This window comes from Dermacentor silvarum, chromosome 5, assembly GCF_013339745.2.
Source record: "Dermacentor silvarum isolate Dsil-2018 chromosome 5, BIME_Dsil_1.4, whole genome shotgun sequence".
Lineage (NCBI taxonomy): Eukaryota > Metazoa > Arthropoda > Arachnida > Ixodida > Ixodidae > Dermacentor > Dermacentor silvarum.
In genome coordinates this window covers 114,234,791-114,261,270 of record NC_051158.1, presented here as the reverse complement: position 1 = coordinate 114,261,270, position 26,480 = coordinate 114,234,791, and the positions used below count along the sequence as shown (strand labels likewise).

The window sequence follows — 26,480 nt, the reverse complement described above, 5'->3', positions numbered from 1 at the left end:
ACGGATGCAAAGTTACACACTTGATATATTGTTACAAGGCGGGAGATGTTCATTTAGAAGGCTTGGCGCTAAAGCACTGGATGGGGAGAGACTGCCAGACCAAAAGCAAAGTCCTCCTTGTGGTGTCACAGATCTTATAGTCAAATAATGATCTCTCAGTCAATGTTTTGGGTCTTTAAGAGGATGGTGCAGTGCACCTATATCAGCCATGCAACCACATAGCGTGGCGTCACGGAGCTCCACATATATACACCTATTGTGTTTATTAAAAGTTCCTGCCCAACTTACAGCCTGGTCTGATTACATCTACGCGTGCCACTTTGTTTTGCAAACGGCATTAAAATCAGGCATGTTGTCAAATACTGGCTGATGTATCCAGCCAACATGCTCCACTCCTTGAACCCATCCAGGAGTGCGTAACTGAACCGAGAAGTTCAGTACAGGCACCTACTCAAATACAGGCTCAAGTGCCCAGCCTCCATGCTTCACTCTTTGAATTCCCTCGGGAGAGTGTAACTGAGCAGACAGGCACAGTCGAGGCACTTTCACAACAAATGGCTGAAAAGCCCAGCCCCAATGCATTGTCTTCAATCACACCTGATGGGCAATTCGAGAGCAACAGTGTTTGCTCTCGAACCTTGCAGAAGAGTGCTTAGTTGAGCCCCGAGGCTCAAACTCTGCTGATGCCCCCAAGTCAGAGAAGGCTCCATCAGTGAACAAAAGTTAATCCGTACATGCCGGACACACTCGTCCCAAACCTAGCCAAAAGCGACCGGCTCATTTTAAGGGCTACATTCCTTAATATACATGTAGCCCATTTCTTTCATATATTTCATTATTTTTACAATATTCTGCAATATTTTTACATGGTCTTCTTTTTGGAATCCTGTGTGCGAGAGACCATCATGTGATGCCATGTGGATATCATATTACTTATACATGCTCGTTAAATCCTACTTAACGGGCAATACACATACTCATTGCATTACATAATGTACAAGTTTTAGCCTCAATTCTGTTCAGAGCATCGCACAATCTGAAACCATCCAATATCAATAAAGAACAAATACGTTCCTGCAGTCGTACCTGTCATAACCGTTGTATAATGAGCTGATTCGTGCACTCACACAGGTTTTCCTTAGACAGTGCTTGTAAGCAACAGCAGCAGGGAAGTCAGTTTGCTTACCTGCTTGCTGACCACGTAGGTTACCTACACATAGCATGATGCAACACACAACACTACAGCTCACACGTAAGAGCTGCTAACAAGCTTTAAGTGAAGGAAATGTACTGTCACTATCGGAGTGCAACAAGTGGAAAATGCTGGCGCTTCAGCTGGAGTGGTCGCCACAAGCATTGAAGCATTCCTCAATGTTTGTGCCGACCACTCCAGCTGAAGCGCCGGCATTTTCCACTTGTTGCACTCAGATAGTGACAGTACATTTCGTTCACTTAAAGCTTGCTAACAGCTCTTACGTTTGAGCTGTAGTGTTGTGTGTTGTACCATGCTATGTGCAGGTATGTACGTGGTGAGCGAGCAGGTAAGCACAGCTGAATTCTCTGCTGCCGTCAAGAAGGGACAGAAATGCAGCCACATCCATGACCACTGCTGTGCACAATAGCACAACCATCTTGATCGTGACACCCGCATAGGAGACGCATAATGATCTGAGTAAGGTGATGAAAAAACAGCAGTACAGCATTCGCAGCACTGACAGTTCAGTGCATATGCACAAGCCACACGCCTCTTGCGCGTAAGCAATAGTGGGTCTCTATTGTTTCAACTAGGGGCAGCGCATAGGAACTGCATAAGTGCTCATCGAAGCCACGAACAGATTATCCTGCGAACTCTGCGATACTCCGCAGCAACCGTTTCGCGCCGGCTGACATTTCGAGACCAAGTTACCGCACGAAATCGCAATCGCGGTTGTTCCTACAATTAAGTGTCAGCAAAAGTATAGGTAATCGCGCAAAACTCCGAGAAGTACTGTCACCTTTGTTCCAGATGCGTTGCAGTAGCAACGGCACCCAGCCCCGATAGAATAAAGAACCGAAGGCAAAGTTCTGACTGGTGCTGCAGGCGTGCGTCTATTGTCGGTACAAAAATCCCTCACGTGACTCGATCCTACGCACCTAGGGACACGATCATTTAGGGACTTTTGAGTCGTACTTTTGAGAAGGCGCAATGGTGGCGCCAAGCAACGACGGCATGCTAGGTGGCGTATGCCACCGCCCGGTTTAAAGGGTTCAGCCTCATCCATCCATCCATCCATGCGACGGCATGTTCGTTCTCGGCGTGATCGTTCTCTGGCCCGCGCCGACCGCGCGTTGTTCAACATTGCGTGTGTGATTGTGCTTGCGTTGCTTGTGTATTGGTTGTAGGTTCAGTGTTACTTGGCGGAAAGCCGTGAGTAGTGCTTGTGTGGCAGTGCGGCTTTGGCCTCGGTGAGCTCTGGAATCTGCGTTGTGTGATCCGTGTTCCTTGACAACGCGGCGGTGGTGACGATTGAAATGTCGAAGTGGCGTAGCATAGCCTAATATATAGGAGGCTGTGGGCGTAGCGCCTCGGCACTGCAGTTCAGCCATAGCCTCCTATATATTATGAACCATAGCCTCCTATGGTTCAGCGCACCGCGATGTGGCGTCGCCGTGTCCGCCTTTGCTTAACGGACGTCGAGGGATGTGCTGCTCTCTACAAGTCACAAAAATGTGACTGCGTCGACCGCCCACGGTTCAGCGCTGAATGGGTGGTTTGAGTACTGTGCTTGAAACGAGTGGTGCAGCTGTGGTGGCAGAACGCCATGAGACCTCAGTTTGTGCTCTGTTCTTGAAACGAGTGGTGCAGCTGTGGTGGCAGAACGCCATGAAATACGTGCTGTGCAGACGCTAGAAATATCCAATTCACGTCGGCGCCTTGGAGCGGCGCCTCTGTGCCCGCCCTATTCGGTAGCCCACGGTTCAGCGCTGAATGTGTGGTTTGAGTACTGTGCTTGAAACGAGTGGTGCAGCTGTGGTGGCAGAACGCCATGAGACCTCAGTTTGTGCTCTGTTCTTGAAACGAGTGGTGCAGCTGTGGTGGCAGAACGCCATGAAATCCGTGCTGTGCAGACGCTAGAAATATCCAATTCACGTCGGCGTCTTGGCAACGGCCAGTTCGCGAACCGGCGCCTTGGAGCGGCGCCTCTGTGCCCGTGTGTTATTGCGCCCGTCCCATCTTAGCCCGCCCGGAGTATTGCGGACTAAGATGTACCGAGTCAAGTACCAAGGTATAGACACGTTGTGCTGTGCGTGTGGAGAAGAAGAGGAAACTGCTGAACACCTCATACTTTTCTGTAAAGGGCTTAACCCTACAGTGCAAAGCAATGGGGCTGATTTTTTCAAAGCATTGGGGTTTAGGGACAGTGAAGGCAAAATAGACTTTAAGCGGGTAGAAATAACCAAACAGCGGTTATCTGAATGGTGGATAAAATCAAGGCAGGGGTGAAATTTAACCCACCACAAAGTACTAAATATGTTCATAGTCATGGCTAGGTGGTGTATGCCACCGCCCGATTTTAAGGGTTCAGCCTCATCCATCCATCCATCCTATTCGGTAGCGTCGACGCATTAATATTTACGTAACCAGGCATCCTTTCTTGACAGACGCCGATGGCGAAGGTGCTACGACATGCTGCTGCCCAGCCTTGCAGTTTTTCTCACATTAAAAATATGTAGCATATCTACATGCCTAGCATGTGTCTACCGTGAGAAGATTGTCAAGAGTGTCCCAGTACTGCTCCCAATCTGGTATTCCAGGCTTTGCATGCCCTCAGTAAACGTGATGACAATGTGGGCCCATTTTCTTCAAAGTGAGCTGCTATTCTGTTTCCAAAATGGGGAGGCTAGCTAAGCTGGTTTGTTGTGTTTTGTCAATTTGATGACAAATTATTGGCAATGTTCTTTTAAGGTGCTTTTTAAAGATGTTAAGCCTACCAAAAAACTGCACCATTGGCAGTGTTTTTTGGTGGTGACTGAAAAGTGAAACTGCAGACGACTAAGTTGGTCATGCCCGCATTTTTGGAAAATTTAAGAGCAATATCGGCACCCACAACTGTACAAGTGTGATTGAGCCATGGATGGCCACACGCTTTCTGCACAAATTATGGGCCCTTACACAACATCAGTGAAGAGTCAACAGGCCAATGTACTGTGTTCCCTTCGACTTAGGCAGTCGCTCATTGTCGCAACAGCTGATCGCCTCGCAAGTTCACAGCCTGTGCCTTCTGCTGCTACTATGGTCAACTCGTCACCCTTGCACAACACTTCTAGTTGCCCCAGTAGTAGTGCCGCTGCTTCTAAATATAAATATTGAGTAACCACACATTGTAAGCTACAAGGGCATTGTTGCACTGCATCTCATCTCCATGTGTGTTGTGTTGCTGTTTGCATACATGTCCTTGTTCGATAAGTGCTCTGAATTTTTTTCACTACTGCAATGTCTTTGACTGCACTGTGGCAGTGTTGTATATACTATCGATTAACCTCCATATACACAAGATCATCAATCTTCAAAAATGCAACCTTCATGCTGCTCCTTCCTTCACAAAAAAGCTTGCATATCAAACATTATTCTTGCCCCAACTAGAATAGGCAGGTTCAATTTGGGCACCTCACCAGGCATATCTAATCCGCATTCTTGAGTATAGCCAACACTGTGCTGCACGTTTAATTGCCAGGGATCACAACCAATATTTGAGCATATCTAACACTACCATCCTTGGAATCATGCCGAAATGTAGTGTCGCTTTGTCTGTTACATAAAATCATTCATAGTGAGCTGTCGTCCACCTTGCCTCTTGTTTGTCCATCCCACGCATCTAGGTGCTTGCACAATCGCCTTAGCGTCCAGCACATTTTTGGTCAAACTAATGCCTTTAACTTGTCTGCTTTGCCACGTACCATTAGGCATTGGAATGGTCTTCTCAATAACATTGCTGACATTAACAATACTGTAACCTTCAGACAAAAAATCGGTATGTTTGGGTAGTGTTCAAGTGTTTCTATTTCTGGTGTATGTAACTTTTTTATGTAATTATGCAATCGTACTATTCACTGTATAACCCAGCTCTCTAATGGTAGAATTTTACTTCACGATTTTATAATTTCTGTTCTTTTCAAGTTATTGTGTTGATCTTGTGTCGCTGTTTATATTTCTAACGTTGTATAACTTTTTTGGCTCCTTTGTTATGCGATGCCCTCCCCCTCCACGCAATACTCCTTCTGGAGCCTGTGACGTAGATGAATACATAACCAGATGGCACTACTGTTTCTTGTAAAATCAAAATTGTGTATATTGTTGTGGTTTACTAATGAAAGCTCTGAATTGTGAATTGTTCTCCTGCAATGCCAGCAATATATACATAACAGGCCAGTTGTGTATATTGCCTAGAATTAGCATTCTTAGACCCTGAAAAGTGTGTAATATCTTATCTTCCTGTCCGTCTGGGTCTGTATCCATTTTTCCGTAAACTTGGATCACTGGGTAATCCATGGTGTAATGGGTAGAGTACTGGGGGCTGCTGTGCTGAGGACACCCAGTTTGAAACAAAAATAGGTCACGAGGTATGGGCCGCTCATCAATGACAAAAAAAAAAAATTTCTTAGGTGCTGGGTAGATTCGTATCGAATGTCAAGCACTGACTTAGCGGCAACCCTGCTAACAGGCATAGCATGTCCAGAGGGACTCGGTGAGAGAGGAGCCCGGCTCATACATGACTGATCTCTGGTGGCAACATAATGTCTCTGCATTGTTTCAATGCTATCGTATTAGCGTCGGCATCATCGTGAAATGGGTTGCGCCAGAATTTTTTTTATTCCTAAATTTACTCCCCTGTACCTATGTGCCACAGCTGAGCTCCTATCTCAACATTAGTCAATCTCACCTGAAGTGATGTATATATAGCCTTGGCTATAATTTCTAATGAGCATGACTGATTCTCACCAAGAGTAACAGCCGCTTCAATTCCTTCACAATCTGCACCTGCATTATCAAATATGTTATAGTGAATCTGAGAAGTCTACCACAACTGAGGATCAAACATGTTTTCAGTTTCAAGTAAACCATGCCAGTCAGTTTTATGAAAGTGGCATTATAGAATTCACAGGCATTCAATTGCACAATGCATGCTTATAGTACCCCTTCTAGTACACTCTACTTATAGGCAATTTTATATTCAGTTCATGGCAGTTGCCATCTTGGGCTGTCGTAATCTGAATTTTGTGCATAGTGACGTCAAGTTTACTTAATCATGGAACATTAAAAACACCTGTGCACTGACAGGTTGTTACAGCCAGAAAAATGGGCATGTGAGCAGCCATGGTGAGGGCACCCCAAAGCTCCAGTAAATAGGGTGCCTGCATGCGCTCACCCCCCCCCCCCCCTTCACCATTAAGTGCAGAGTAGCGACAACTGCGTCATTTGCAACTGAACAGAAGTTACAAAAAAAAAAAGAGTTCCATAGAAAATGTACTTTATTTTCCATTAATTGTACATCATGGCGGGAGTCTGCACTCAGGCATTCCACTCACTAAGGCACATGGAAGTGAAACAGGAAAACAAAAATGAGTAGCTCATGAAATATTAAGCCCTCGGACATGCAATACCCACTGCCACTGCTAGATTCTTGGGCAAGCCTTCACCGGAAACCAGTGCACTCAACTTCCGTTCCACCCGACTACTTAAACACCCTCCTGGCCCGGGATACTTTCAGTGGGCATGCCAGCTGGTCATCCGTCAGCCATGACCAACCCGTTCATGTTGTTCACGCAGATTGTTCTATCCGCTGCGACAGCGATGGCCGGCGCCCTTCAAGATACGACTGGCAACGTCACCCCTGCACTCTCTCTCATACACAGTGGAGACTGCGCAAACGGACCACTGCCACTGCTGGATTCTTGGGCAAGCCTTCACCAGAAACCAGCGCACTCAACTTCCGTTCCACCCAACTACTTAAATACCCTCCTGCCCCGGGATACTTTCAGTGGGCCACGCCAGCTGGTCATCCGTCAGAGCCATGACCAACCCGTTCATGTTGTTCACGCAGGTTAGTAACACATACTCCTCCGTCAAAACCTCTCACCGCTGTCTAGTCCTGCTGGCGTGCCCTTCCAGCGTTAGTTTTGTATGCATGTTCATTAAAAAATTTTTGCTCTCGTTGCTGCTGCTCAGTGGGGATATTGAATCCAATCCTGCACCCACTACTGAACAGTTGCTGAGGGAAATTCTTGATGGCCAAAAGAGTATGCAGAAGCGATTAAACACCATTGAGTCTAAACTTGAGAATGTGGAAACCATAGCAGCCAAATATGCGGAGCTCAGAGCACACTTCGAGAACATGCAGCGAACAATACAGAATCTTGAAAAGAAACTAATCGACTTAGAAGATACAAAAGAATCACCGGATTCGCGATTGACCACATTAAAAGAAGAAGTATTTTTAAAGCACTTAGGTGTTCGAGTATCTTCCGTTGAAAGACTGCACAAGATGGGCCATAAGCAAGCAAAGAAGCACCGGCCTATCATTCTAAAGTTTATTGACCACCGAGAAAAAACAACCGTGCTGAGTAACTGCCACAAGCTCAAAGGGCAAAATATTTCAATTTTTTCAATTTCGGAAGATTTTTCAGCAGAAACACGGCAGATAAGGAAACACCTTTGGGACAGCACAGCACAGAAACACAGCACATAGGAAAGCAGGTGCCAAAGTAAGGCTTCAATACGATAAGATAAAGGTTGACAATCAAACATATCGATGGGACAGCGCCCAGATGAAACGAATACCTGTCACATTCCGTCAAGAAAAGCCTAAGGACTGCAATGACCCTGTTCTTGTGTTAAAAAAAAAATGTTTCGGTGGTATAAACATAAATGCTCGGAGCATCGTAAACAAAACCGCAGAATTAGAGAGTATCGTAACTTCCCACAAACCCCATGTTCTAATAATAACAGAAACCTGGTTGCATAGTGATATCACCTACTCTGAAATAACACCTCACGGTTACGGAATCTACAAATATGACAGGGATTCCCGTGGCGGCGGCGTTGCAATTCTCTTCCAAGAAACATTGAGTGTTGCTAGACTACCTGATATTATAAGAATTGAATGTGTTATGAAGGTTTTTCTTAACGAGTGCAATCTAATCATAGGAGGGTTCTATCGGCCTCCAAATTTCGACACCACCTTCTTTGAAAATCTTAATGAGTTCTTGTGCGCCTCTAAAGATAAGCGCTGCAGTATGCTAATTGCGGGCGATTTTAATGTTCCTTCTGTAAACTGGAATAACGATTTCCCTGAGCCCCTCTCAAGTGCTTCTGAGCCTTTCGTAGATATAGTAGTGCTTCACAACCTTTCACAGCTTGTCAAAGAACCTACCCGTATTCAAAACAATACACAATCAATTCCTGGACCTTTTCCTTGCAAATACTGCCGCAGTCCGCTGCAACCCACAAATTCAGGTTTTCGAAGGTATATCAGACCACAAAATGGTGTACCTTACGTTGGAAGTAAATCTTGCTCCACAGACTGAAAATCACGAAAGAATTGTCCCAGATTTCTCCCGTGCCAGTGATATTGATGTATTGGACGCACTACACGGTGCTTTTTCGGAATTTCATGCGATGTGTGAATCAAACGAACATTGTATTGATGATATATGGGGCTACTTCAAGTTCCTGGTTCTGAAGTGTATCCGTGATTTTGTACCTGTGAAGCGAAAAGTGCTGCGGACGCGCAATCCTTGGGTAACAAAAGAAATAGTACGAATAGAACGGAAGCTGAAAAAGGCAAGAAAACAACTCAAGCAACGCCCAACTGTTCCTGCAAGCGATCGGCTTCTTGGCTTGCGTACATTATTAGCTGATAAAATAAAAAAAGCAGAATACTACCAAAAAATAACACTAAAAAATTTCCTTCTCTCATCCCCAGGAAAGTTCTGGCAGCACTTATCACCAAAATAGAAAGCTGCTCCCAAATTCTGTATTGGTGATACCTTTTTAACCGACAGTGCCGAAACCGCAGATGCGCTCAACTGATATTTCTGCTCAGTGTTTACGCGTGACGACGGTATCAGCCCACAGTTCTCTAGCTATGAACATATTCTGCCGATTGGTGATATCAGAATTACTGAGGAAGGTGTGTTAGCACTTATGCTTAACCTCGACGCTAAATAATCGCCCGGTACTGATGGAATCCCGAATGCGTTTCTTTCCCAGACGTCGAATGGTGTTCAAAGTATTTAACCTTAATATTCGAGAAATCACTGTCATGCGCGGAAGTACCAACCGACTGGAAGTACGCGAAAGTCATCCCCATACCAAAAACGGCAAATCCGTCTCTCCTCACATCCTACAGGCCAATATCTTTACTCTGCACATTCGCAAAAACCCTCGAAGATGTAATTTTCAAACACATTTCCACCTTTCTTAACGACAACGCAATCATTGACGCAAGACAACATGGTTTCCGGCGAGGTTTTTCTACCGTAACTCAGCTCGTAGAAACAGTTCACGACTTAGCGACAGTTTTAGATAGACAAAGCCAAATCGACTTAATATTTCTCGAATTTGAAAAAGCATTTAACCGCGTCTCTCACTCCAAATTACTGCTTAAACTAAAACCCATGTTAAAGAACGACACCTTAGTTAACTGGATTAAAGCATACCTCTCATTACGGAAACAACGTGTTCAAGTCAACGATGCAGCTTCGACACCCGCAACTGTGGACTCGGGTATTCCATAGGGATCAGTGTTACGGCCGCTCTTCTTTCTTGTCTTTATCAACGATGTCATCAGTGACATACCCGTCAGGATAAAGCTTTTTGCAGATGACTGCATTTTATACAACGAAATACGGAATTCAAATGATCAGGAAGCTTTAAACACCTCGCTGTCTATAATACAAACACGGTGCTCGAAATGGCAGATGACTATCAACCTCAAAAAGACTGTTGCAATGACCATTACTCGCAAAAAGAATCCCCTAACATTTACTTAAAGCATTAACAACCTGTCTTTATCTGTCGTGTCTACGTACAAATACTTGGGAGTAGTAATAACATCAGATCTTAGGTGGAATGAACATATAACATACATTTATAACAAAGCAGTGAAGAAACTAGGCTTCTTAAGGCGATCAATAGGAAACGCTTCACCTGAAATAAACCTTTTAGCATATAAAAGATTCATCCGACCCCTTCTAAAATACGCTGCGATTGTTTGGGATCCGCACACAAAAACTAACATCACTAAAATTGAGAAAGTCCAAAGAAAATCAGCTAGGTTTATTTTCAATTCGTTTAGCTTGCGCAGATCCCCATCATCTCTTCTAGAAGCTGTAGAACTGGAAAACCTCTCAATAAGGCATTACCGGGACAGAATGAAATTTTTCTTCTTACTCTATAATAATCAATTAGGAATAGATAAAACATTATATATTCTACCGGCTAGCCACCGCTGCACATGCTCTTATCACAACAAAAAGGTTAGAGACTTTTCCTGCAGGACCAACGCATTTAAAGATTCTTTTTTCTCGCGTACGATTTCCGAATGGAACGCATTGCCCGCCACAACTGTTGACTGTCTAACAGTTTCATCCTTTCTTTCTGCACTTTGTGAATAAACCATAGCGTTCATCCCTCGTCTCTACCCGTCAAATCCTGATTGTTAAAAGGTTTCTCTTGTGTTGTTTATTATGCAGATTCTTGTTCAGTGTCTGCTAGCTTGTTTGACTATATTTCATACTCGTGTTTTGTTTCAAACGCACACTCCTGCCTAAGGCCTGGTAACAAGGCTGGCAGTACTTGTAAAATAAATAAAATAAAATACATTCATCACCTGTGCACCATCAGCCCGTGTCACAGAAGCGCGCGCCGCGTGTCACGCAAGCCAGCGAAAGAAACGCGCCGGGCCCGCGGTAGCTTCAACAGAGGGGGAGAGCGCATACGCCTCAACAGTCGACGTGACCAACGGAGTCTGGACGTCGAGGCAACGGTAACCAGAGAGAGAGTGAGAGCACACGCGCGCGCCGAGACACCTTCTCACCCGGCGAGTCGAGAAAGAGATTGCTACAGCGTGAGCGTGCGCCAACGGAAGAGTCATCACCCCCCCCCCCCCCCTGACGACGCTCCAACGGCGGCGGTCGAAGGTGCGAGAAAAGACGAAGATTCCCAGGCTTTGGCCATGCTACGAGAGCACGACTCCGATAGGAAAGTTCGAGAACGCCTGTAGAAGCTATATAACCGCCGTGCGAGAAAGTAGTAGTGGAGTTCAGTCCGCACCGGTGAAGTGATGTAACATGAAGACGGAGCATCTGCGGAAGAAGGGGATTCCCCGGCAAGCTAGTCGACGAGTTCATCGAGCGTCTGCATTTCCGGAAGAAGTTCCTTCTTTGAGATTTGCCCCGAGCTACGCCGAGATCACCCGACTCCAAAACCAACCAGCACGGGTGAATACGATTGGACACTTAGTGTTGCTTTTCATTTCGTAATGTACGTGTTGGACTCTTGGTGCTTGTCGTTAATTATTTTCCTGTGTTTTGTAAATACCCATCTGATTTGTATTGTGTTGTGTCTAGCCTAAGTGTGCAAGTGTGTATGTAACTGCCTTGTGTGAAGTGTATATTTTGTTGTATTTTGACAACTGTCGGCTCTGACTCGGTCTTTGGACAGCAACTGGCGTTCGCTGGCGCACCAGAAGGCCCATTCTTAATTGTCCTTGCTTTCGTGGGATTATTTTCGGAAGCTGATAAGTCGGCTTTGGAATTTGGTCCGGCGTCTGTGCCTCGTTCACGGGGTCTGTGACAGCCCGATTACCACCTTTCTATTACTGTGCAAATATAGCTGTAGCCATTTGCCTTTGCAGACTCAACTTCTTTCAGTGGTTTATGTTTTCAATTGATTAGATATCTTTAGTGACACCCAAATTTTCTTTTAGAAGCTCAATCACCACATACCTGTGATGCTTTGTTACCCAAGCACCAACTAATGCCAGCAACCTCATCACGTTATCATGGCAATAGCTTAAAAGTTACAATTTTATTTGGTCGTTTTGACAAGATTGCCTAGCTGATTAAACATGAATTGCACTGAATCCTTCTATATAATCTCAACTCTTTCCTTGATCGGCATCATTATATCAAGCTTTTAAGTTGACAACTTGAAGCATCACTTACATATTCTTCAGGGTAGGTAGGTTATCTGTCTGTTTGCTTGGATTGTCACACATTTTTGATGGCAAGCGCCATGAACACTTCCAGATATTGCGAGAACTTTTTTTTCAGCTTATATTTCATCAGTCACTCCACCACACCTACCGGTGTGATAGTTTTCTTTACATACACGGAGCATGTTATACTTTCACAAGCATCATCCAAATGTGGTTCACGTTCAAGGCATTCACCAGACATGGCAAAGCAACAGTCAGAAAAGCAACCAACCTACAACTGTACAGCAAAATCCCATTTTTGCAGCTGCTCTGACGCCACTGCTGCAATATACTATGTAGAAAACAGACAGCCTAAGCTAATGATCAAACAACCGCTCAGTGACAACAGAAATTCAGACATGTGATCAAACAACCGCTCGGTGATTCACAGATCCAGCCAGACGTGATGCTGCAGCAACTGTGGAATTCCTTTCACGTGTTTTCACAGTACACCCATGTGCACAAGAAATCTAACACTATAGGGTATACCATTTGGGCAGCTGCTTTGGTGCTGCTACCACTGCCACAGTCCTGCACTCCTCCGTCAATGGGCACTGAAAGTGCCGGATTTGCATGCAAGTAACACAGCCACAAATATGATGCAACGAGCGGCTTTTAGTCTCTCCTAAAGAAAAATTTATTGCGATTATATGTGTCATGAACCAGCATATAATGCGAGGCACGTCCTGAGGCTAGAAATTTCAAAGAAAAAAAGGCATATTCATGCCAATACGGTAATGTCTGTAAAAGTGAGCCATCAGGTATACGGTGTGTCCTTTTACATTGAGCTTATTCCAATGAATTACAAAATTCAGTGAGGCACCTGACACAGGCACCAACTCCACACCCCCTCACCACACATTCCTGCTGAGCCTCAACCCACATGATGGACCCCTATTTCTCGTGTGAGCAGTGAGTGAGAATCCTAACATGCAGCTTGTTTCAAAGCAGAAACAAACATAAGGGTTCTGCAAACGCCACATTCTTGAGTTGAGGCTATAATCACAGCATAGCTGCAGTGCACGCTTGCTTGCTTAAAACATGCTTGCTGTAGAGAATACCATCATAATAAACTTGAACGGCATTGTTGACATTGTAGCATCGCCTCAGCGGGTTAAGATACGATTTGTTGCCCTTTTTGCACAAAAGCACGCGTCTCAATTGTGCGAAATTAGGGCACCACAGCTGCACCGCTCGTTTCAAGCACAGTACTGAAACCACACATCCAGTGCTGAACCGTGGGCGGTCGACGCAGTCACATTTTTTTTTTTGTGACTTGTAGAGATCAGCACATCCCTCGACGTCCGTTAAGCAAAGGCGGACACGGCGACGCCACATCGTGGTTCGCTGAACGGCGCTGCCGAGGCGCTACGCCACTTCGACATTTCAATCGTCACCAACGCCGCGTTGTCAAGAAACACGGATCACACAACGCAGAGTCGCAGATTCTGTATTGCCAGAGCTCTGAATCAAACGAGCACTTTTCCGCGTACTACCGCTGTGCTAGATCGCGATTCGTATCTTACGAATTAACACACTTCATAACAGCATAAATCAGCTCGGATGTCGCAGTCACCACGGTGCATCGCAGCTGGCAAAACGGCTCACACGCAGTATAGCACACGAGGAAGGACAGCGATAACGAGACAATAAATCTTATCGCTACTGATCTTGTAATCACATCTAAAGGTTCTAAAGGACTGGCGTTCATCACTTGCAGCAACGAACCACATACACAGAACATATACAAGTGGCGTACACTGGGTATGCCGAACGGACACTTTTTACTTCACCACGTTCTCAACATGTGTCGTACCAGCATACACGTGTATGTGATTGACTTCTTGTTTGCAATGCACATGCGAAGCATGGCACAAGAATCACGAAGGCGAAGGCTTGAACTGTTTATTTTGACTCTCGCGTAACACCACACTTTCGGCGCTTCGTCGTTTCTGTCGGCGGTCGCACATACTGATGAGGCCTGGAAGGGTACACCGGCTGCCTGCCTTCGATTACTATCTTTGTGGGTGCTGTATAACTCTAAAATAACAATACGAGCAAAAAAAATCCTGCACTTATGTAGTTTAAACCTTGCTCAAATCTGTGCTTAATTAGCTCAATCCTGCTTAAATTCTGCGATTGGGTAGTTCAAATCCAGCGCTAATACACCTCCACTAACGGGAACCTGGGGAAGTGCAAAGCAGTGATGCACCGGTGTTTCCCTTATGTTATTCTTGCAGAAGTGAGGCGGATAAAGCGCTTGTAGGTGTGGTGCCCTCTCTTGCTCTGTTACAAGACGGGCGTTTCGGGAGCGATTTTCACGAGTTTTCTATTTCCCGCATATCCCAGGCTCGAACCTGCATATTCAATACGGGTAGCACCACATGATTTTATTATCATTAATTGTAATGTAACTGACGAGCATGAGATGTTATTGATGTCATGATCTACGAGTCATGCTAGTCATACATTCGTACCCTTCCATGCAAAGTTTGGTACATACCAAGTGAACGAGAAGTGCGCTTTTGGTAGATCGTGTTTTTGTGCATGACCACGACGACATGACATCACATTAGACCCGACAGCCCAGGCCCCTAAAGTGCTTCGCACTTAACAGACTGTTTCAGACACAGCTGTAGCTTAGGCCTCACGTCCCTGCTTCACTTCGAGCAAGTGCAATGCTTGCTGTGATGACGTACGACGCCTTCCGCCTCGGACCAGCCAATGAGAGACGAGCAGGCATGCGGATGGCAAAGTTGCGAACACTCATCCAGCTCTAAAGGCAGTCACAAACAGAACAGAAGTTACCGTGTGATGTCAGAAACTTCACCCCTGCTCTCCTTTCCCCTGCCGGTTACGCCCTCCATTCTTTTCACGGCTCAGTTTCTTCACCTTCGCTGCCTCGTTGCATGAGTGTCGCTATTCAGTGCGCTGGCTTCTGCATGTTATCATGCAGTGTGCCAGCGAATGAAAACCGAACACATTCCTTAGTCTAATTTATTATTGTTTGCAACACTCGCGAACCACTGAACACATGTTCCACCATGAAACAGGACCAGGGACGTATTTTGAAAACGTTTCACTTCTGGGATAGTTCGAGTAGGCGACAATTTCGCCTTCAGCCGCGCACTGATTGGCTGTTTTAGCAAAATTGGATGAGCCGATTGGCTGGTTGAGCCCGACGTCATTCAATTTTGTTAACCAGCCAATCATCGCACGCCTGAAGGCGAACCATCGCCGAAGTGGAACTTTCAGAATACGTCCCCTGGCTTCCCACTGTCAACACTTTCCTCGATTCCAGCGTATGGCGGTGAAGTCTGCAAAGACACTTATGCATGCACACGCTAACTTCTTGTAGAATATACATGCGGAAATGGAAAGAAAAAATTCACAGTCGATTATGACTCTCCCTAATGCAAATTTTGAGCGCGGCTGTTCAGTTTTTTTAAATTCGTGATATACAGTGTCAAAAATTTGATTCCAAACGACAGGGTCCTCTCGACATCGACCCAAGCCTCTGCTCGGGCAGCGGCAGCAGACAAGGATTTCACCAGTTGCATCACTCATTGTTGAGAAAGAAAGCCTGAACACGGGAACGCGTGGTTCCCCGAAGAGTATTCTCTAGCGCGCGGCGCATGTGAAGTAGTGCATGCGCAAAGGTCCAAAGCCCACGCCACGCTTTGTTTCATATATGGTATCGGCGGACGCGCTTGCCATATTCCTGGTCGCCGCCGTGGAGCACATCTCGTGCGGCACTCCACTTTCCTCCTCACCATTTCGTCATACTCTCCTCCGCTTTCCCCCTCATGCTCACATCGCTCAAGCTATTTTTCATGCGCCACTGCACTCTGCATTGGTTTCTTTCATCCTTTGCTGTGCTCATTCGCTCGCAGAATGGGTGCCTAAGAGCTGCGCTCTAAAAACTGAAATAGTACACATTGTGGAGTTCGAAATGAACACTTCAGTACAACCAGGTTCTAACACTGGCTCCACATTTATCCCCCTTCTATCCCTGCCCACTTGCGTGGAATGGAAAAAATGAATGAGGCACATGATGACCATCTCGCAGGGAAATGAACATGAGACGTTTGCAAGAATGTCAAGTACATATAGTTTACTCTGCATGTCGTAATACTATAAAATTTAGATCTAAGGACTCTAGCAGAAAATATTTGCCACAATTCGTTTTATTGGTTAGGAGGTAAGTAGCTTCGAACCAGCGCTTCACGCCGCTCTTCTTGAATTGATATGCGCGAATCACACCTTTCTCCTATCGCAGCTTGGAACAGTAGCGGCGTCAATGAGAGTTCACAACATTCTAACTTATTCTGTCTGTGATTGCTGCGATGTCAGATTTCTCAATGTCAATGGGCTACCACTGTGCTGTATTTGGCTGTAAAATAAAGTTTCAAAAGCGAAAAAGCACACAACACGGAAAAGGAAAGCCCTGTATCCATGTTTCCAAAATCAGAGTTACGGTATCTCAAGGCCGATTCGGCTTCCGAGAAAGAAGTCGAATTGTTGCCGCAACATCAGGACTCTGATTTTTCAACTTGGATGAAGATACTATTTCTCTCGGCCTAACTGTCTCACTCAACAGCATCTACCTCTCGGATTCACAGCTCACATTCAGATTTCACACACACCAAACAGATTCACAAACTGTACTCAGATTTCACAGATTGTTGTCAAGGATGTTTACATATGAGAAAAAGACCCAAATGTTAGCCTGTATTTCAGCACCCACAGCGGAGTAGTGGCCACACAGGCCACATATAAACAGCTAAAGCTCCCTCACGACTGAAGTTCATCCAGCCATGTACCTGTGTATACATGGTGTAAAGGACAAAGGTAAATCTGTGAAGACAACTCTAGGCATATTTATGCCAGATGCTAATGGCAGAAATTAAGTGTTTAATGTTCGCTACGCTCCGCTTATACTTGGCAGGCAACGCTGTGGATGCCATGCAGTAGTGCGTCATAGAATTTCACTCAGTGTGTTTTGCTAGTTATTTTTTTTATTTTGAGGATTTATATGGAATAACAGACTACATATCAGAATTACAAATATCACAATCATACAATTGTAGCAAGAGCGAAAGCACGTTTCACAAGGGGTGAAACCATGAGCGTAACACTTTTGATATTTTCCCAGTGACAATGCGAAGCTCAGTGGGTGCCTCAGTCATGTTGTGGCTCATTGCTTCACTGTTTTCGATAGAGGCGCGGTTGTGCAGACGTGTAAACTCTGTGTCCGAACCTACAACTGTGCTAGGAAACAGTCTTGTGACCAACCGTATGGTTTCAGTTGTTTCACCGAATGTGCCCCAGACTGATGGCAGGAGTTGTGAAAGGATGCCTTGCAGCCTGGAGAGAGGCACGCCTTCGTCGCTGCTCAAAGCGTTGTCGAGGTGCGCCAACATATAGTGCAGCACCGTGTCCTGATCTTGCTTGGACATACCAGCTGCCACGATGTTCATTCAGGGTGGGAACTGCAGCAGCAAAATTTTTTACAATCATGCAACCTATACCAACAATAGTAGATATGCATCCACTTGATACACTAGGTAGTATATTCTTTAAAGGTTTCATTACCTTGAGCTGTCATATCACAGTCAAAAGAATTGATTGAGTGGTTGATGAGAATGAAAAGAGTACAGCAAAAACTTGTCCCGCATTTAAAAAAATGTTTTTCATTAGTAGTTGTCTCCAAAATTGCAGTATATGGGGCCTAAATTTCTCAGTTTCACAGGAAGTCCAATTATACCAACTTTTATTGCAATTGACTTATAGTGCAAGACAACAGAGCACTCATTTTCGGCATCGGGTGCGTTTAGAAGGGTTCCTTCCCATACAAAAAATGAGGCGGTATGGTCATGTGATCTGACTGGTGCACGGGTGGGGTGTGAAGAACGAAGCTGCGTTTCATCATCTCGTCAAAAGCTTTGTATAACAGACTGCTAACAGAGGAAAAAAGGTGGCGGTATGTTCCGAGACAAGCAACAGCATAGGACCAGACCAAGCTCCCAGTGCCGTATGTGAAGAAGCGCAGAGTAAAAGCAGAGAGAATGGCACATGCATTCCTCATCCAGCTTGCAGTGGTCAGTATACCAGAGACCGCAAATGCGTCGGCAATTTGCGACCCTCTTCCTCCCTTTATTTTGTGGCCGTGTATATGTACCGTCGCAACCGCACCCTAGCTACCTCAAAAGTCAAGCTGCATTTTGGTGACAGCAAGGATGGAAAGTGGGGTTGGTGGTGTATTTCTTTATAGAAAAATAAAAACTAGAGTGCAGCAACAACACACGAAGATGATGAGAATATTTTGTGAAATAAACTGTATTGATTGATCGTGAATCATCGTTCCTACGCTCTTTCCTTTTTTTTTCACCTGCATTTAGCGCATGTTTGAACTGGTTGCACCAAAAAAAGTACAAACTAATGATATGTTGCATGTTGAAGAAATCTAGCACAATGCTGTTGCTATGTAGCCAGCAATTATCAAATACAGCAATCAAATAGTACTGCTATAAAGTTTAAAAAGGCTAATTATAACAGCCTTTTTATCCATTTATTCTTGTCGTTAAAACTTTGAAAACATTGAAAGGAAAGTGCAAAGCATAGTAGTCGCAATTTGTTGTATTTATAGAGGAGGGCCAAAGGGCAATGGAAAAGCCACAGACATTGCAACTTTCTCCTTTTCTGTGGACACCTGAAGTGTTTGGTGACTTCGACAAAAGTGGTTTCAAAAAAGAGAGAGGCAAGTTAAAATAGAAGTAATAGTGTAAAAAAAGGGGTACATCAGTAAACGAAAAAAGGTAAATATCTGCTAAGACAGCGCAAATGAAACGAAGTATTAAGCAAGAAAATGCTAACAAAGTTTGACTTATTGCCAATATCAAAAGAGAAAGTGCTCAATCTGCACAAAGCACCCCACTTACTCCATTCTAAAGCATAAATTTTTTCCCAGCAAAATTAGCTAATACAAGATGTGTGTGTTGAAATCAAGACATGAACAAAAAATACAGTGGGTGGTTCCCAAATCCCGTACGCTCAATCTCAAATGCCACCTCGGACAGTGTTGACGAAACGTGCCTAGGGCTTGCAAAGATGATTTTTTTAGTGCAAACAAATCGCTACTGCTCTCTTACCATGAAAGTCTATCGTGAGGGAACACTAAAGGGTATTACATTTTGTGCTTTTTCAGTATATGAAAATCTGTGTGAACATTACAATCAATTTGAGCACACTACATCTTCAATTGCAGTATGAAAACTAAAGTGCACATTATAATCAAAGGCTCATTAGAATCGAGTAATATGCTAATTTCTCTCGACTGTAAGTGTAGCAACAAACAGGTGTGCTTATTGCACTGCAATGATCAAAAACATTCACAATACATCCATAAAACACAGTCATATTACACACATATGGGAGGCACAGGGAGGATACCCAATGATGGCAAAATTAGATGACAGCATTCATAACCTTCTGCTACAAATTGGGGTACGTCTGAGTGAAAAGCCCACAAGGCCGACTGCTGGGAGTTGGAGGCTTTGACACGGGCAACTATACATAACAATCACCAACAATACTTTTGAACCAAGCACTTCCTATGATCTTAAACAAATCCAATGGGGATTAGGTATTTGAGAGAACATTCAAGCTTGAATTAAGCTGCCCTACTTCGCGGGATCAAATCCCGGCCACGGCGGTTGCATTTCTATGGGAGCGAAATGCGAAAACACCATTGTACTTAGATTAGATGCACGTTAAAGAACCCCCCGTGCTCCCAATATTCTGGTGCCTCCCACTACGGCGTGCCTCAATGAGATCGTGGTTTTGGCACGTAAATACCCCATAATTATTTTTTGTCTACACCTGCTCTACTATATAATGCATGCACGACCACGTTTTTTTTCTTGTTTTTTTTCCCAAAAATGTGCATCTAAATGCTAAGATGCCTATATGCGATAACCGTTTTGCGTCTGTGCAAAGCGCGACCGAATTTATCGATAGCAATGGCTGGACTTGGTGCAAAGGACCCAATTGATACCAAATATTGAATACCGATTGCGCTCGATCGCAATCGAGAATGCTTGAGCATCAAAAAAGGAAATATACTACTTGGGTTTCCAGATTTTTCTCTCGCATGCGCGCAAGGGTCGGGCAAGTACGAGAAAGAAGCTCTCGGCTCAAAAGCGCGTATGCCATCTTTCGAGGACGCGTTCCAGTGTTACGCTAGCCTAGTAACATTGGGATACGTTGTCTCCAATGCGGTGACGATTTCGTGCCACACGTCTTGAACTGCCTTCGAAAACCCTTCCGAGCATTGATGCCACGTCTAAGAGTGACTAAAACGTTTCGCGGACATTTTTACGCCTCAACAAAGTGCACGTGCATTAACAGTGCAAACGCACACTTAGGCCTTCGGCGTCCGAGGCGCCATGAAGTCACATATTCGCCGGTAGTTTATATGCGATCGCAAACAATTACACTCACTGATTAACGCGATCTAGATATATAAATTTAGGACAAAGGCGATCATCTGGTCATACTTGAGTTTGGCATCGGCGATCGATCACTGCTTCCATAAAATCAAGTTTTGCACTAATGGCAGAACTTACTGGTTGAGGTTCATGAAGGGGTAAAAAAAAGGCATAACGCTGACATCTGCACCACCGTAAGTACGCGAGTCGTGTGAAATAAAGAGCAACACTTACCAAATCAAGACGATCGACAGCTTCTTTCGGAGGTGCTCACAGCCCTAGAATGATCGATAGCGTTCGAAACTGTGACTCTAGCTACTACGGCTACGAGGGCACGGGACTCGGTTTATATGGGTGTTCTATGCGGGACTTGTGGACACAGGCTCGGACCGAAGCGCGTCCACGTCATGTATTGGTTATTAGCGGCGCGTATCACATTTCGGTTTCAATACCAAAACCTAATTATGGTTAAATTAAGTATGTAATACGAATATTTATTACCCTTGCGAGTTTAAGCTTTCATTTGAAACGGACGTCATGTAGGACGCACTTATGCCGCACTTGTACCGCACTTCCACATATGTAGTTCAAAAATCAAATTGTCGGCCATCACGATAGCGTAATTAAACGCTCATTTTTTTCTCCCGACTATGGGCCCTTCATTCTGAAACAACTCACTGGCAGATATATCAGTGTGCCACATACTTGCAGTCTTCGCAAAGCGTACTGCTTTGGGCTAGTTCGTAACAATCCATGGTTGATCAACATCGAGATAAGAAGGAACGTTGGTCCTGGTCACCATTCTCGATTTTGATGAAATTTACTTTGGGCCGAGAACAGTGCTCTTGAACCTATCTTCGTTTTAAAAATTTTGCCCGCTTGATAAAAAATGCACAAATTTAGGCCGTCAAAAAACACTTTTTCCACCCGTTTTGCGATTTCTGAACTTTGAGCGACAATTGAGAAGCAATGGTACACTTCTCGATCAAATACTTTTTTCCCACAAAGAACAAGTGAAATGCGACTTTATGAGTATTTTATTGCGCTTGGCTACAGAAGGAACTTTGAGACAAAAATCACAAACATGGTAATGGGCTAAAATACCTGTAATTCAGGAATTTATTGCTCTAGACTAATTATAGTGAGGATAATGAAACTCGGTGCATATAAACTTTGAAGTCTTCACATTGTTTCGAAGTAATTTTCGTTACTTTGTCAAGCACCGTTGTACTTAAAAATTGCACTTAAACATGAGTGGTTTGCCAAAATATCAAAATTTGAAAATAGTTTTCTGACAAATGTCATTTTTAATTTTTTTGAAAATCACTCTGGTTGAAGTCAAGGACGTTGTCTACCACTGTGTGTAAAAAAAAACGTTGCATTATTTGAGTACCGAACAAATTACAATGCATCAAATGTGACCACACTCAGCCTAGCGGCCGTGCCACTGATATTGTGCTGCAAGTCGACGCAGGTCGTTTATAAATAATTGTACCCGACATACTCATAAAGAGCACTCAAAAAATAAAAATAGAAAAATAAAGAAACGCGCCGCCAGGTTGCATATGGGGCCTCAAACTTTGTCTTCCAATCAAGCACTTAGCAATCTTTAGTCCTTGATGCGCTCACGTTTCATCAGTGCAGCTTCGATTGTAAGTGAGTCCACCTGCACGTGACCCCGAAGTTCGGAGAGTGAACGAGATAAGGAATGTAGAAACTGAAAGGCGAAAGCTGTCAGTGCGTCAACATGGTATATTATACCCCTATCACATGGGCACTCGAAAGTCTTTTGAGCAAAAAGACTTCTGCCAAAATGTTCCGCCCACAGACACACGACAGGGAGCGATACCTTCTTCAGAAGCGGTCTTTTTCTGGACGGGGAGTTCGTCAATCTCCGTTACGTTGAAAAGGAGTAGCCTCAAACCAGTGGGCACCAGCAATTCTATGTATTAGAGAAAATGAGCAGGTATTTTCTGTTACCTTGGCTCATCATAAAAAATGATTTAAGTGTCGCAGAAGCTGTAGTAAACGCAGTAATGCTAGAAAAAAAGCCCAATGTTGCCAGATAGGCATGTGCACTTTGCTAGTTCTGTAAACTACTACACTAAATCTTTTTATTAATGTTTCTTAATCTGGCATTGCTAAATTTATTTGAAAAACATGTAATACAATAAGTTGTCACTTTATATTTCGAGATACATCAGTGTAGTTTGGCTAATTTTGTTTCGAACAATAGTGCCATGCTTTTGTAGTGTGTCCACAAGGAACACTAAAATGAGATCGTCGGTGCTGTGTCTGCTGCACAACACCTCTTCATTAAAAAGTCTTTAACTTGCTAAAAGACCGCTTGCGTGAAAGAGTTTTTGCCTGCTCGTGTGACAGAGGTATTATATTAGGTCTGCCGGTAGTGTTTCTGAGCACGCCTCCATGCACGACGAATGTTTCTTCCTTCGCTGTGATGGCTGAAGCCACAAAGTATAGCCTGGTTTGTATAGCGTGGTTTGTGCTATCTGCAGAGACACAAGAAAATTTTGTATCAGCGGAAGTTCCGTAGCGTAGAGGACTTGCACATTGTTCAATAAGGAAACACCTGCCTGACACAAGTGTTCCTGTTCGAGAACAGATTTTCTCTGCGGGAACTGTGTCAATTGCTTCAAGACACTGACCATGGATTCTTCAACTTCCCCGGCTCCTGAGCACACTGACACATGAGAATGCATCGACACTGGTTGAAACATCTGGAAATGACGTTTCATCTGAGTCTGAGGAAGCATCTACGTCACAGGAAGTGTTCGCTACAAAACAAGCGGCTGCTGAAGAGCTCAATAGCTATGTGCGGTGCCCAGATGTTTCGCCACTAAAACCTCCATATTTTTTAAAAGAAAACATCGAAGCTCATATGCCAAGCGAAGCAAGGAGAAATTGAGCATGGTCTCAAGAACACACTTAGGTCCAGTTTATCACAGCATACGACACAGAAAGCCAGCCTGTGACATCGACAGAAAGCTTAAATACCTGTTCGGACTGGCTGAACAACTTAAAGCAAGCCTTCGAAGCTTCGAAGTCGTTCAGTGAGCGTTGTCGTCTTTTAACTTTGCTGCCAAAGTCGCGTGACATCAAAGAGATACAGCAGTTATTCCAGCAGTGCGACACGCTACATGATCTGTAAATCTAGAAAGTACAAAGAAAATCATGGTGTGTGGCCCGGCCCTGACTCTTACACAAGAAAAAAATGTTGCTGTTTCACCCAAAAGGCGAAGCATCAATTGCGATAGCAAATTATAGAGAGCTGTTCGGAGTAGGGATAGTAGTTTTATCGCTGCATAAACTAGACACATTCGCTACAAACTGAATTAACAAGCGTGGTGTCGGTGTGCACAAGCAAACATGAATAGATCAGAATGAATGACCACAGACAACGACGACTGTCAGAACGCTGGTAGCAAGTGCAGCCACCGCAGCGGGTGAAGGTTCGTGCGGTCTATTGCTTCAACAGAAACTGAGCGGCGAATGCACAGAGTATACGAAGGTCAGAGCCGTGTGGAGATAAGTGACGGTGCGGGCGACCGCCACAAGCGGGCAAAGTTCAAACCCAGTTGTCGCCAGAATAGAAGCTGTCCCCCCTCCCTCTCCCGCACTGCCTTCCCCCTTTCTTGCTTTCGGTTGGAGATTGAGTGGCCAGTTCCCCTTGAGCTCGGTTGCAAGATACGCATTTGGTGCCTCAGCACAGCATCCCCGACTCCCTCCCTCCATACCCTCACGGCTTTTCGCGCGACAGTCGCGTTTGCTTTCCGCTGTGCGCTCGCTCTCCGTGATAGCGTGCGTCCCCCGTGCGCTTCACTCGCGTATACGGCGCGCAGCGACGATTTTATCGCCCTTGGACTTTATACGGAACCTCACGGCGACGACGATGGCACAAATCCAGTTGAAGTGTCCATATAATTGCTATCGCAATAAAAGATAAACCAGATAGATCTCGAAGCAGCATTGCCCTATTACACTGAAGATGAGTTTAATTGTAGCCAACCAAGCCCAAAATAAGAAATGTGGTTCATGGTATACTGGATGGCAAGAACGAATTTATTGCAAAACGTGTAATGAAACGCTCTATACGAGAACTTGCTGCGTTGTTTAGGAAGCTCATCCTGACACTGCACATCGGTCGACTAAGTTCTACTCTTTCTCCCACGTTGACACAGGAAGTATGTGTCTGTGTGTATTCTGCCAACATAAAATTGGCAGTATGTGCCATCAAGTCCTGCTTCCGATATGGTGCAAGTTTTTACTCCTAAGCTACCAAAGGTTACATTATTTACGCTCCAAAAGCTGCCATTGAATTTTTCAGGCGATTGAAGGCAAGAGAATGGGTTGCGTTCCTGCAAGGCCTGGTATTCAGTCATTCAGTCGTGGATATGTGGGAGTGCAAGCAGACCCATAACTCGGAACTGCAGTTGTTCATGCAAGAAGAGTTGCTTCGGATAGCAACTTCTTCGGCAGTGAAATCGAATGTCACATGTTGTTAAAAAGGTGCAAGACCAGATTAATGAAATACAACCCCATGGTAGTAGTACCTAAAGCCCCTATATTTATAAAAGTAGCACCATTCTTAGATCTTGCCGCCACCGCGCTCACCCCGGCGCTTCCCTCGCGCCCTCTCTTAGCCGCCTCCTGTCGCCCCAGCCTCCTCCGCTCCCCCATTGGCCAATCCGTGTCACATGGAAGTTCGCGTCGCGCTTTTGTATATTTTTTTTCTTTCCAGCGCGCTCCGACTGCCATTCTCGGCCTGTGCGACGAAAGTGCTGTACGCACAAACGGATCAAACGTGTTAGGGACAAGAACTTCGTTTGTGATGGCTGCTGCTTGCGCCTTAAGTTGCCGCAACCGACAAGGCGAGGGCAAAAGGCTTTTTTTGTTTACCATCCGGCGTGCGCAAACGCTTGCTGCACACTTGATATTTGCGCCGTCTCCCATCGTCGCGTTGATACTTCCAAAACGGCATTATAAGACCAGTTACTGACTGACGAAGCAAAATCGCGCCTCAAAAACGTCTCCGCAGGGAGCGATCGAAGTTTTCCTCGGATTTCCTCTGGTAGCGCGTCAGCTGTCGTCTGCCACGGCAGCCCGACGCAGGCGGCGCCACTGTCGATATCGCGCCTCGATCGCGCTGGTCGCGCCGAGCGCGATAGTGGAACGGAGGAGGAGGGAAGTGGATGGGCTACTTTTATAATATAGGGGCTTTAGTAGTACCGTCAGCTTCTTCCTCGGCCACATTGGCATACAACATGCGCAACTGCGGTTAAAAAAGGTTGTAACCCACAGGACAGCATCGCTTGTTGGCAGCATTATATTTGAACATGAATATAACATTGAAGGAGTCTCTGCATAGCTCATAAATCAGAATGCCGAAATAAGTGTTGCGGCCGTTGGCTGACATTTTACGCATTGTACTTGTTCGTTCTCAAATAATGTAACATTTTTATGCACAGTGGTAGACAACGTCCTTGCCTCAACCAGAGTGATTTTCAAAAAATTAAAAATGGCCCTTTTCAGAAAACTATTTGCAAATTCATCAATGTTTTTGGCAAACACTTAAGTTTCAGTGCAATTTTTAATTATAACGACAAAGCCATGAAAATTATTCCGAAAGAAAGTGAGAACATAAAAGTTTGTGTGAATCGAGTTTTATTATCCCACTTTAATTAGCCTAGAGCAATAATTCTGAATTACCCGTATTTTGGTCCGATTGACCATT

The 26,480-nt window shown here is 44.7% G+C and overlaps 2 protein-coding genes across 2 annotated transcripts in view; one reads left to right on the top strand and one right to left on the bottom strand.

Annotated features, from left to right (window-relative positions):
- LOC119453730 (gastrula zinc finger protein XlCGF49.1-like) overlaps positions 1–2,108 on the bottom strand; it is a 219,249-nt gene extending 217,141 nt beyond the window's left edge. Inside the window, exon 1 of the mRNA XM_049668386.1 lies at positions 1,995–2,108. The gene's annotated coding sequence lies outside the window, so the exon portion shown is untranslated. The remainder of the gene's footprint in view (positions 1–1,994) is intronic.
- LOC119454348 (zinc finger protein 135-like) overlaps positions 1–26,480 on the top strand; it is a 267,008-nt gene that overhangs the window by 178,730 nt on the left and 61,798 nt on the right. The gene's annotated exons all lie outside the window — the stretch shown is intronic.